General features: G+C 44.5%; 1 protein-coding gene across 4 annotated transcripts in view; it reads right to left on the reverse strand.

Annotated features, from left to right (window-relative positions):
• The window catches only part of SGMS1 (sphingomyelin synthase 1), a 302,954-nt gene that overhangs the window by 64,318 nt on the left and 224,913 nt on the right, over positions 1–13,723 (reverse strand). Inside the window, exon 1 of one of the 4 annotated variants that reach the window (XM_088464660.1) lies at positions 8,451–8,858. The exons of 2 other annotated variants lie outside the window; for them this stretch is intronic. The gene's annotated coding sequence lies outside the window, so the exon portion shown is untranslated. Of the gene's footprint in view, positions 1–8,392; positions 8,859–13,723 lie in introns of those variants that run through there. One more of the 4 variants, XM_088464656.1, reaches the window with a different exon arrangement.

Consider the following 13,723-nt stretch of genomic DNA (forward strand, 5'->3'; position numbering starts at 1 on the left):
TGTTTCTCAATAATAATGTATGTTAACAATTGTGTACTGTGATTAGAATCTGCCTTATAAATTGATGACGTGGCCAGTTTCTCAAGGCTTTCCCCCTGTCGTAATGTGAATAATGTGTCCTAGTATACGACTTATAATATAGATTCAGAGTATAAATAATTGCTTATTCAGTATGAAACATAGGGGAAAGCAGATATGTTAACCAAAATTGTGATTAGTGGGTATAGCTGAAGACAATTGAACATAGAGAACTGATGAAAAGTAAATGGTGATACAACATAGGGGGCAAAGCAGTGCGATGGCCCTGATGCATTGTTTCAGAACGTCCAGCAACATTGCTAGTTATTCCTTGCATACCACAGAGGTGCACAAAAAGGTAGCAATGTTTAGCCTGACCTACATGGCGGATATATGTGCAGCCGAACAACGGCGCTACATCCCACTTGTTTGAAATTGGCTCCAAAGCGTCCAACAACACTTTTTTTTACTAGGACAGCGTGTATATATTTTTTTTGTTTCAGAAAGCTAATCTACATCTCAAAGTCCAAGAACTAAGTCACTGCTCACTCTGTGTGCGCTACCTAAGGATAATCAATGACTTTGTATGCAGTAGTAGCCCGTCCATCAATAATACTATGTGGGGTATTCAATATGAAACGTTAACTTCACTGTCGAACTTAACGTTTCATATCGGAGTTTTTTTCTGCGTTAAGTCTGGTGCGCGCTCCCGCTTACTCCGAAGTTGGATTTGCGTAAAGTTACAAATTTTTCCTTAAAATAATTGTAAGACCCCCCTAAAGTTGTAAAAACATGGTGGAACACTATGGGTACCTCCGTTTTAGCTTTTAATTGAAAGTCGGGGATTTAAATAGCTGCAGCAGGTGTTTTTTTCCCGACATTGAAGAAGTGATGCAGAAGAGCACTTAGGTTATTTTTTTCGTTTTTTTAAGTGGTCCCATCAAATTTGGGGTACACGAAAATGGGTACTAGCATATTTTGATGTCCCTAAAGTCAGTTTTAAAAAATTCTGCATTTGTGCACCTGCCGCTATAATTCTATTCTTCAAAACCCCTCCTGCATACTTGCAGAATAGCCCTGAACCTATTTCCCTATTGTTTAACAATTTTTCCCCATTTTTTTTTTGCACCCCAATTTTTATGTTAATTTTTTGGGGTGTCCCTATTTTTTTTTAAAACTTTTTTTTGACAGTTCTGTTTTAAATGTCATTCTCAGGGGTGCAGGCTATTTTTTTTAAGCCTGCACCCCTAAACCCCAATTCTGCCCTTTTTTTCGACACCTATTCAATGGTGAAAAGTTATCACCGTTTTTTATCAAAGACTTGTCAAAAATGCGATAAGTCTTTGAAATTGAATAGGGTGTAAAAGTAAAACCTGCGATAATGACGTCATAATTGCGATATTAACGCAAAAACGATGTTATCGCTCCCATATTGAATACCCCTGTATGTCTGTGCACTCTAACCACCTGCCCAGTGGGGGTAGAGATAAGAAAACAATGTGCTGCAACTATTTTGAAAACCAATAAATCCTAACCTGATTTAGTTAATGTATAGCACCGTATAGGGAAAATGAAAAATAGTACCCACAAACAGTACCCTATAAAGCTGGGACAGATACAATGGTCGATCAATTGATCGACCATTGTAACTGCTGCCTGTCTGGCAGTGTATACCCGCGATATATCGCATTGGCTGTGCTGCACAGCCAATGGACAGACATATCTGACCATCGGCAGGTGTGTATGGGCGGTCTGCAGACCAACTGTAAACACACAGCGGCAGCCACAAGGAGGGGGCGGGACAAACCCCACCTGCCGGGAACACGCCTCCTGGTCGCCGGACCCGCAGCAAGACACAGATGATGGCCGGGTATTAACTACCATTATCTGCAGTTACACTTTTAGGCTCGGACAGACAGTGAAAGGGAAAGAGAAAACAGAGTGAGTTATAAACAGCAGTGTCTTGGAAAGGGAGTACAGAAAGGGATCAGAGTAGTGTTAGTGAGGGGGAGGGGGGTGCTGAAGCCTGGGGGTGTATTTTACTACAGTGCAGGTTTATAGAAGTGAAGAGTCTAGCTGTAACCTTCTAGAAGGTGCTAGATAAAGGATATGTAGAATCAGAATTGCTGTTACACCCTCCACTTTTATAAACCCACACTTTAGTAAAATATACCCCTAGGAGAGTGCAGGGTGTCCCACTGGTGAATGTTTACAGTCTAGACATTGTTATAATCAAGCTTGTTGTCATTAAAGTGATGTTCTAACTAACACTATTGTTTGGAAGCTGCAATAAAAGTCAAACATATGCAATCACTAGGGCACAGGTTCTCAAACTCGGTCATCAGGACCCCAAACAGTGCATGTTTTGCAGGTCTCCTGACAGAATCACAAGTGAAATAATTAACTTCACCTGTGGATCTTTTAAAAATGTGTCAGTGAGTAATGAGTACACCTGTGCAGCTGCTGGGTGACCTGCAAAACATGAACTGTGTGGGGTCCTGAGGACCGAGTTTGAGAACCACTGCGCTAGGGGATGTAGTCATATCTACAGTGATACTGACATTGTGAACATGCTGTCATGCCGACATTTTAGCAATGTTGACATTCTGCACGACCTGGCAGCAGAGTGTTAGTGAGGATACGGAAGGTGATGGTTAGGGCCATACTTTCCGTAGGATCTGCGGGAGTCATCCTGACATCCCCACTGGAACAGCCGTACCAGCTAAGTCACCAGTAGACCATCAGTGTTGTTTTGTCGATATTCTATTCATGTCGGCATTCATTCAGTGCCGACATGATGAACGTCAATGTTGCAATGTTAACATTACGCCCATGAATGTTGACAAAATGTGCTACACCCATCACAAGAAGTTAGCATGTGACAACCCAAGTGTTTTCTGCTTGTGAAAGATAATGTTTGATATAATATATTTAATGCGGTTTCATATACTGTATATAACATGGGTGCCACTACTAGGTATATGTCCTTTATATTCCAGCTAATCTGAATATATAAATGAAAATATAGGTGGGACTTACAATACTAAATACATCTGCACGCCCACCAAAACAGACACCAGAAAACGCAACAGAAAGGCCCGAAAACCAATTTACAAAAATCTTAACTTTAAGTAAACCACAGCAGCCACCAACAATAATTCCCATAATAATTAATAATAATTATAATCATAATAATTCCCAACAGAATTATTCACACTTCAGCTACTGCAAAATGCAACAGAGATGTCTGCACGCACCATGTTTCCATTTATTAACAGATTGCAGGAATCCCCACATAATGGGCATGTTAAATAATAATATACAAACATGTTTTGTTTGGGTTACTTTAAAAAAAAAAAAAAAGGGGACCAGCTTTGAACACAGCAGTTTATCAGTACTCAGGACTAAGCAAATAACGATTGTGTTTTATATAGCAGCTTCATCTACAAAGAGGCTACACGCAGCGCTAAAAGAAATTGCTGTTGTCCGGGAATTATTCATTGTATTCTGCCATGTTCAAATACCAAGGACTTGTAATGTAAACAAAACAGAACATGAACACTATCATAATCTTGCACAATTTAACAACAACTACCTGTTTCTGTCAAGGGAAGTTTCTGCCAATATGTACATGATTAATGTCTCAATATCCAGTTCTAATTTCACTTTCACATTTACTCAAAGAATATAAAACCAACATTTGAATGAAAAAACACCCCAAACCATTAAAAAGTTACTAGTTCACAAAGAACTACACCATCAGTGTCATCTTTTCATCTTTCAAAAAATAAAATAAAACCAAAACCCTTTGAAAGTTGTTGTCTAGGATTAGATAACCCCTCCATCATAATAAACCCACCACCATAGCATAATGGGGGCTTGACTAAAGCTGGGTACACACTAACACACTTACCAATCGTCTGCCAAAAGTGTCGGGTGTGACGTCACAACTAGGCGGGCATTTAAATTTGTCACTCATCGGCGGGTCCCAGTAGCAAGTGTATGGGCAATCGGCAGGTTGCCTGTACACACCAGCGGATGACTGATATATGTTTTAGCTATATTGGCCATCTGCTGTGCCGATCCAATAGGTCTGTGAACGCAGACATATCGGATGTACACACCCACCAATATATAGTGTCCAGCTAGTGTGTTTTAGAGGGGCGCAGTGCCCTGCCCAATTTTAAAAAGGCAAAATGCGCCCTTCCCTTTTAGCGGCGCCCCATGTAAACCGCATGCCCTCAGCCTTCCCCACCCGCGGGCCGAAGTGTCCCGCAGGTGGAAGAAGTTGTGATGACCTATTATCGCCGGGTCAATAGATGCCGTGCGCAGCATCTATTCACCATGAGGGGAGAGCTTAGGGGAAGCCCAGCACCGCCGTAAGTGCTGGGTACGCCCCCAAGCGTGACAAATTGGAGGCGAGACACGCCCCCTCCACAATCGGCCAAACACCCTTTTCGAGGACTTCCGGCCACCCCCCCTCCCAGCATCCTACCATTCCCACAGCCTAGCGCGAACACTAATATCTATAGTACATAAGCTGTTCCATGAAACGCCGATATATCCATAAGTGTGTACCCAGCTTTAGAGATCCCTTTTATTTAGCCTATTCTACCAATAGTTTATTAGTAGAAAAGTTCATGGTTAATATTGTGTGTGCTCGGTGTGCTTACTCAATCTAAAACACTGCCAAACACATGTACACAGAAGCAATAGGCATAATAGTGAGCTCATTTATAAATATTCAGAACTCTATTATCAAAAGGAGAGTTATTAAAGACCTGGGTAGAGCTAAAATACATAGCTGTCAAGGTCTATGGTCACTTACAGTTATTCAAGGAATCCAGATACAAAATAAAAACAATCTGAAAACTGGCATTGTACTTCTGAAATCTTATTCCAGTTGGAGATGGTCCGTCTTATGGGTGCGTTATCGGCGTGTCGCTGAAGTGTTTGCATATAGAGACAATTAAATCGCCTACATTGGAGACCATGCTCAGACAAATAATTTGCACCCAACATTGGATTGATGCAAGTTTCGATGGTGCGACTGACGTACAAAACACAATTGCAGGGCCTGGAGACGCTCAAAGTGGGTGCCTCTGCCCCTGCACATTCATACACATAGATGTACATGACTTCTAGAGGTATTAGAATTAAGTTGCAGGTATGCAACAAGCAAGAGACGTACACACAGACCCCAGCTTAGTCCGACTCAGGCCCCAAGTCTTATCTGTGAATCAAATAGTGCCTGTATGGTATACAAACAAGTAGACATTAACAGCAGCATCCTTCTACTCCTATAACCCTGCAAGATCATACCTGCCACTTTCATAGTGTAGTGGCTTGCTCCATTTGCACCTGGACAGTCAGGTTTGTGTGCTTTTTAAGCTATTTGCTCGGATTTCAGTGAACTTGAAAATTGTAGTCAAACCAGTCTCACAGCTAAAACTGGATACTTTTGTGTCTTTCTGAAACACTGGTGTTGTTAAAGCCTGTCCCATCTGCAAACACAGTAAGTGGGATACTGGATCATAAGACCGTGGAAAACGTAGGGGAAGACTACGGGTTCATGTTTTCATTCTATTTTTAGAACAAGATTAAGTTTAGGGATGACATACTGATTTTAGAAAGGCCACACCGTGTTTCCCTTGGCAAAACACACCTACAGAAACATTTCTACAAGAGTTTAATAAAATTATGAAAAATATAAACACATTGTGGTTGGCTTGGCGGAGATTACCTATGCAAATCTGAATCTCTTGTACACTGCCCCATGCATATTACAAGTGATCGCTATGTAGTTTGACAATATAAACAAAACCTAATGCATTGAGAAGTCTCGCATAACAAATCAGCTTCTAACTACCATTTATCACGTACGGTCTATAAAATTATAGGTAGCGATGGACAACTTCTCCATTTTTAGAAGGTTAAATACATCTCCCCATTATATTATTTACAATACTGCACCAGGGACAAAATCTTCTGCCATAACAGGAAGAAAGTTTGGCAAAACTGAATTGTTTTGAAAGTATATTTGTACAATATCATACACTAAAAGTACAGTCTAGACAAACTTAAAATAGTCAAATAGCATGAAAGCGGCCTTGGCTTCTTGAGAAAAAAAAAAAAGCATGTAAAAAAGCTAAATCTCCTACTTTGTGCTTGCTTTTAACTGACAGTTCAAGGTATCAAAGCCTTCCTGCAGCAGTAATTAGCGCGATAACACTGCATATAATGCAATTGCTAGCGAGAAACTGCATGCGCAGGTCCATTCCAATATTTTTGGGATTATCAACCATAAAGGGTATTTTGCAAGCTTAAGAACATGATCGTCTGTGTGTATAAGTCTTTACACTAAACAAACTCGTAACATTAATGTATGAAATTTAAAAGTTTTCTCCACTAGCAAACCAGCACATTCTTTATGCACCTTTCTAATAATATAGCTTATTAATGTTACTACATCACCTACTGTTCTCTAATAGTGCTGAACCCAGCACAGCAAACACGGTATTTCACCATGCAACTATAGGAGACATTCATGGCTGGAGATATATGGAATCAATATAAAAAAAAAAATTAAAAACTGTTTTTGCTGCATATGACTTATCTCAGAACAAATACACAGAAACAAATATATTTTTACTTTTCCACATGGTGCAAAGTTGTATCCAGTTGTCCTATAAGAAATTAAAAACAGAAATAACTGACGATATCCCAGGGAGGCTGTTGTGTAAATGAACCCTTTCCAGGTCACCACAGTTTTTTTCCTTTGCATGTCTGCAAGGCTGAAACATGATAAGCAAATGACAACCTATGCGCCAACAGTTATGCTAGCATATGATTAACTTATTCCATGTTACACCACGTCATATAGATCAAGTCCACAAATACATGTGGTGCATACACACGTAACGATATTGTAACCAACGATTTTCTGTCAGATTTTTCCATTGAAAAAGTGAATGATTTTTTTGAAGTGTAATGAACGATGAACGAATAATGTTCCTTCTCTTTATGAAAATCGTCAGGTTTGACAGTCTGAAATGGACGATGAACGATAACTACAAACGGGAGTGCGCATTTGTGATTATCGTTCATCATAACTGAAACTGAACGTTATTTTTTAACGATTTAACGATGACGACGTCGTTATTGACAATAGTTACGTGTGTATGCACCTATATATTCGGTATGGTAGGATTAAATAAAGTTTGAGCTAGAAGGATTTGAATGCATTTTTTTCTCCTTAATGCATTCCTTAGCCTCTGTAACACATACGGTAGAATACAAACGCAACACAACTTGGAATAATGTTTTAAAACACAGAATACTTTTTTCCCCAGTTGTGATTAAAGAGTAAAGTTTTCAAGGGCCTCGTGCCATCTGAAAGCCACCATGGCACATGTAAATAAGTGCGACAGCTTACATACCAGTGTACAAAAACAAAGATATTATGCCAAAGGCGAGACAACTCTTAAAACCACAATTGCTTGCAAAATAAATAAGACTTCTTATTACAAGATCCTGGACAACCAAGTCAATCATGTGAGATTTATTTTTTTTCCTCTATCACAAAAACATACCACCACCACAAGTGGTAACACAGAAGCAGCTGCACACGGTGAAACTGGAAAAGCGAGCAGAAGGTATGCAACAGTACGGTCTCCTAGCTGACAGTGGGGGATTACCTCCCTAATGTGTACATGTACACACACACAGCACAGACAGACAGTGGGGGTATACCTCCCTATTGCACACACACAGCGGGGGAATACCTCCCTAAAGTACCCACACACACACAGTACACACAGCGGGGGTATACCTCCCTAATGTACCCACACACAAACACAGCAGGGGTATACCTCCCTAATGTACCCACACACAAACACAGCGGGGGTATACCTCCCTAATGTACCCACACACAAACACAGCGGGGGTATACCTCCCTAATGTACCCACACACAAACACAGCGGGGGTATACCTCCCTAATGTACCCACACACAAACACAGCGGGGGTATACCTCCCTAATGTACCCACACACAAACACAGCGGGGGTATACCTCCCTAATGTACCCACACACAAACACAGCGGGGGTATACCTCCCTAATGTACACACACAGCAGACAGTAGGCTCACAGATAACACACTACAGCAGCCACAACTTGTTGAAAAGTTAGGGAAAGTAACACACGCACACTAAAGCAATGACTAACATGGCAGACTTGGCAAACACCCAGCTACCAGAGCACACAGCAGGTACTGAGAGGTACCATGACAAAACCTATGCCTGACATTCTTCTAATAACCTGTAACCCACCAGCATGTGCCCCAGGAGGCAGCCCAGTCCCGTATGGGCACTTACACTAGCAGCAGGCAGGGCACAGACACAGGCGCCAGGTTCCTCCACGTTCAGAACTCACATGATACACTGGGCCAACTCCAAGCTGGCGAGCGCTCTCGGTCAGTTAGTGAGCGCACTACGCGGCCGCTGCGTGAGCTCCCCTCTGCCTCTGTAGTCGCAGCCCTGGCTCTCTGATAGCAGCAGCAGCAGCAGGAGGAGGAGGAGGCGAGCGGGCGGGGGAGCGAGGAAGAGAAATTAGTGGGAGACGGCGTCCGGCATCTGGGGAAGGAGGGACGGGCGGGGGCGGGGGTTCCTGGCCCGGAGACGGCAGCCTATGGGAGAGCGGGCGCACAGGCCTATTCTAATGAATGGCTTGTTCCGAAGCTGGCGGCTGAGGCGCCGGATGGGAGTGTGAGTTTCAGCCCGGCAGCAGGGTGTGGTGCCGGCAGCTGATCCGTGCCCCCAGCACACAGCCAGGGACTGTAGCGTCCCCAAGCCGTGTATACTGTCGTTATGTTACTCCTGCTGCACACCAGGGTCACTACAGGACCGCAGCTTACTTCATCAAAGTTACTCATTTAAATATGTTAATGAATAAAAGTGAAACCGATGAATAGTTTAAAAAGATACAGTACAAGTACTAACAAGATAATGCTCCGATTTTGTCAGTAATAGTCCTGAGTCAAGGACCTGATAAGGGGCGGGGTTTACAAGAAAGTAGGGAGGGGCATCAGAAAACCAATGGTTGGTAAATATTGATGTTTCCAATGTATTATTTATTACCAGTTATTTATATAGCGCACACATATTCCGCAGCGCATTACAGGGAATATTTGGCCATTCGCATCAGTCCCTGCCCCAGTGGAGCTTACAATCTATATTCCCTACCACATGTACACATACGCACTAGGGTTAATTTTTTTGGTGGGAGCCAATTAACCTACCAGTATATTTTTGGAGTGTGGGAGGAAAACGGAGTACCCGAAGGAAACCCACGCAAGCACAGGGAGAATATACAAACTCCACACAGTTAGGGCTGTGGTGGGAATCCAACCCGACCTCAGTACTGTGAGGCAGTAATGCTAACCATTACAAATTTGATTGAAATGATTTGGGATGGTTGCAACCTGTGCTATCTTTCATCAGGAACGCAGGCGGAATTCAATTCAGCGCAATGCTGAATAGCCCCGGGAGGGAGCTCCTGGAGCTATTCAATTTAGCACACTGTTAAGTCGAAGAATGCCGGTTCTCACGACTTAACCTGGGTGTTTAGTCATGAGAAATGGCATTCTCCGACTAAAGAGCCGGCCGTGAGCCTGTTTAGCGAGTCGAGTGGCCGTCACTTTTGTCGGAAGAAATCCTTTAGGCCAACCAACATCGCATTGAATAGCGAAAAAGGAGATTGATGGGGACATATTGCAGAGCGGGGATTGATTGCATTAAAATAGTGCTGTACATGTCCCCAGGGTGGTGCTAGACATGACCCCAGTTGTGAAAGTCTCTTTAAGTGCACAGTATCTCTCACTAGATTTCCCTCAGTGCATGCTCTACTGAAATGTTCTGTGCATGTCTATGACCCCCAGCATGATGTAGTCAAAGCCTGGTGACCTGAATCAGTATTTACAAATGTTCGGAGGTATGCTCGTGACATAGGGCATACACTTACTGAACAGCGACAAGGCTTTACATCTAATTAACAGCACCAGATCAGGGGCAATGGTTATTGTTGACAGATGACTGATGACAAAATTTTGTAACAATCACAAGCCCAACCTAAACATGGCACCATTCACTGTGGCATCGCCAATGATGCATCAGAGTAGGTGTTACTCTCACATTCTGCGTAATGTCTGATAATAAACCTAAATGTATATAGCCAGGTTTTATCCATTAAGACGTTTAGCTTGTTTGCGAGACATAGGACAGGACAGTCATCAAAGGAGCCAACTTTTTTTTTATTTTTAAATGGTGGAAGGTGCTCACATTACTGCCCACCCATTTACCAGGTGTATCTACCCCTTGGCCAGGATTACACTCGCCTATGCCACACACGGCCAAGGGGTAGAATCACATAGTAGTTCAGACAGAACTACTTTCAGATTTTGGATCTCCTATAATCGCGCAGGATCATCATGGGAGATGCGGTCTGACCCAGGCTCTCAGCTCAGTGCCAGAGGCCACAACCTGGTGATTGAAAACTACATTTCCCAGATGCCTCCAGGTGCCGCAGCTCACTGCTGACTGATCCTGATGCCCGGCTCGCAAGGGGGCTGGCTGAGGGGGACTCTAGAGCTTAACTCATCGTACATGGGAGGCTGCAGGGGGAGGAGGGCATGGCTGGGGGCAGCTGAGAAGGAAGGGAACAAAGATGTTCCAGGTACTGGCCCTGGGGCATGATGTGATAACTGGGATTGATGGAATCGGGAGGTAGGTGTCTGCGGCTATCTCTTTGCTGGGCTGTATTACTTCCCATTCCCATGTATGTATTATGCACCCCGTCCTCACTGACTGCTGCTTGCTCCAGAGGGGGGGGCTTAATTCATCGCCATGTATGTACTATACCCCCCTCCGCCCCTCACCGACTGCTGCTTCCTCCTGGAGAGCTTTATTCCTTCTCCATGTAGGTACTATACCTCCCATCTCCTCCCCCCTCCTCGCTGACGGCTGCTCCCTCCTGGCATAATATGTATAAGGTGTAACACTGTGTGGCATAATGTAAATAAGGGGCTCTAGTGTGTGGCATAACGTGTATTAGGGGTACTACTGTGACGTGTAAGATGTATAAGGGGTACTACTGTGACGTGTAACATGTATAAGGGGTACTACTGTGACGTGTAACATGTATAAGGGGTACTACTGTGTGGCCTAATGTGAATAAAGGACACTACTGTGTGGAGTAATGTGAAGAGACACTACTGTGTGGTGTCATATAAATAAGGGACACTACTGTGTGGTGTAATGTGAGTAAGGGGCACTACTATGTGGTGCAATTTGAATTGAGGGTACTATTGTTCGGCCACGTCCCTTCTGCATGAGACTATGGGCCTGATTCAGAGACGCTCGTACGTGGCCGCTCGTTCGCTCCGAGCGATGTTCGCACAACTGCGCATGCGTACGGGTTGTAATGCGCATGCGCCAACCAGTCATTGCGGTCGGAAATCGAGCGCTCGCAAAACAGCGAGTGCCTGCTAATTTGAGTGACAGGATGAGGCGTTTGTGGGTGGTAACAGGGGAAAGTACTTGAAAACGGGGAGTGGTGATCCGAACGCAGGCGTGCCAAACGGTCAAAACGGGCGTTTTAAGGGTGTGCATAATTAACAAAGCAGCGTCATTGGCCACGTCACTTGGTTGTATCTTAGCCTGAACTGTTCACATAATTGCGGTAGGAAAATCCAACCACAAGCATTGCGAGCAGTTCAGACGCCTTTCGATGTACCGTACTCGATGAATCTAATAAATAGCGGAGATGACGTAGGATGCGAGCGGCCAGGGGGCGTCTTTACAAAATAGCGAGCGCATGTTTCGTTCGCTCGCTCAGACATAGAGGCGTCAACAGACCGCAAAGAGCGAGCGCTCAATTTAAAGAGCCGGCCCCTTTTTCTGAACGAGCGAGCGCAAATAGCGTCCAGCTCTGAATCAGGCCCTATGCCCCCTTTTCAGATCACGCTGTCCCTTTTTACAATATGGGAATATGGGGGGTGCCAGTCCCTTACTTTGCCTGGTTGCACTTGGACCCCTAGATACACTCCTGATTATGCACAGACATAGTGTGAACACCAATATTGTGGGTTCTCATTACCCACAGAGCTGGCTCCTACAATTCTAAAATATAAATCTGGGTCACACCAGGTGTATAAAGCCAAGCTCATATTCCATGTGAATGCACCAGAAGGCTGAAGGATCAGAAACTGAGCATTGGCAGATAAAGCATTCAGGAAAGTGGACATATATTAAATGAAAGGACAGCATCATATCCTGTATACCAAGGCGGTCGCTGTTTCTATACACACTTTGCATTGTCACATACTTGTGTCATCTTGGGTTTGCAATCTGAAAACCTAAAAGTTCTCAATATTCCATGATAAACAGTTTGAAGCTAATGTCTTACAGGAACTCTGGGCCTGATTCAGACCCGCTCGCAAGCGGGTTGATGGTGTGCTCTGCGTGCGCAAGCCCCGGAGCAAGAGAGAAATTCTCTCGCTCCGTGGCTCACTACAAAAGGGGCAGCTGTCGATGTTGATCGACAGCTCGCCCCGTTTTGTAGGCGTGGCGGGGGGGTGGCTTCACAAACGGAGGCGTTCCCATGCGAACTCCTGTCGTTTGTGGGCGGCCCCACTGACATCACCAGTGATGTCAGTGGGAGAGCTTCCGGCTCTATTAGAGCCAGAAGCTCTCTGGGGCTTGCGGCCACGAGACCCTACCACAAGGGTCTCGTCACAAGCCCCGATGGTCGCGATGGTCTTGACCATCGCGAACCATCATCCTGGCCGCTCGCAATAGCTGTGAGTGGTCATCCACAGCTATGCGAGGGCCAGGAGGCCGCACAGAAAAAACAAAACGCCCTGATTCAGAGTGAGCGCTCTTTCAGAGCGTCTGGCTCTGAATCAGGGCCTCTATCCACTATCTGTAATCCCTTACAAACAAAGGCCCTCATTCAGAGCCACTCGCTAGCGGCAGTACGCTCGTTCCGAGCGATGTTCGCACATCTGCGCATGCGTACGGATCGTTATACGCATGCGCGAACCAGTCAGTGCGGCCGAAATTCATGTGCTCGCAATATAGCGAATGCCTGCTATTTTGAGTGACAGAATGAGACGTATGTGGGTGGTAACAGGGGAAGGTGCTTGAAAACGGGGAGTGGAGATCAGAACGCAGGCGTGCTTAAAGGTCAAAACGGGCGTTTTATGGGTGTGCATAATTAATACAGCAGCGTCACTGACCACGTCACTGGGTTATTTCATAGCCAGAACTGCTCGCAAGATTGTGGTAGCAAAAACCAACCACAAGAATAGCGAGCAGTTCATACGCTGGTCGATGTACTCGATTAATCTAATAAATAGCGGACATGACGTATGGTGCGAGCGGCCAGGGGGCGTTTTTAACAAATAAACGAGCGTATGTTTTGCTCGCTCGTTCAGACTTAGAGGCGTGAACAGACTGCAATTTGCGAACGGATCATTTGAATAGCCACCCCTTGTTTTTGAACGAACGACCGCAAATAGCGAACGGCTCTGAATCAGGCCCAAAGGGCCTGATTCAGACCCACTCGCGAGCGGCTGTCAGCTCGCAAGTGGGTCGATGGTCTGCACTGCGCATGCGCACGACGGAGGGAGCTCCGTCGTGCGCATGCGC

This window comes from Taudactylus pleione, unplaced genomic scaffold (assembly GCF_031769625.1).
Source record: "Taudactylus pleione unplaced genomic scaffold, aTauple2 ptg001745l, whole genome shotgun sequence".
Taxonomy (NCBI): Eukaryota; Metazoa; Chordata; class Amphibia; order Anura; family Myobatrachidae; genus Taudactylus; species Taudactylus pleione.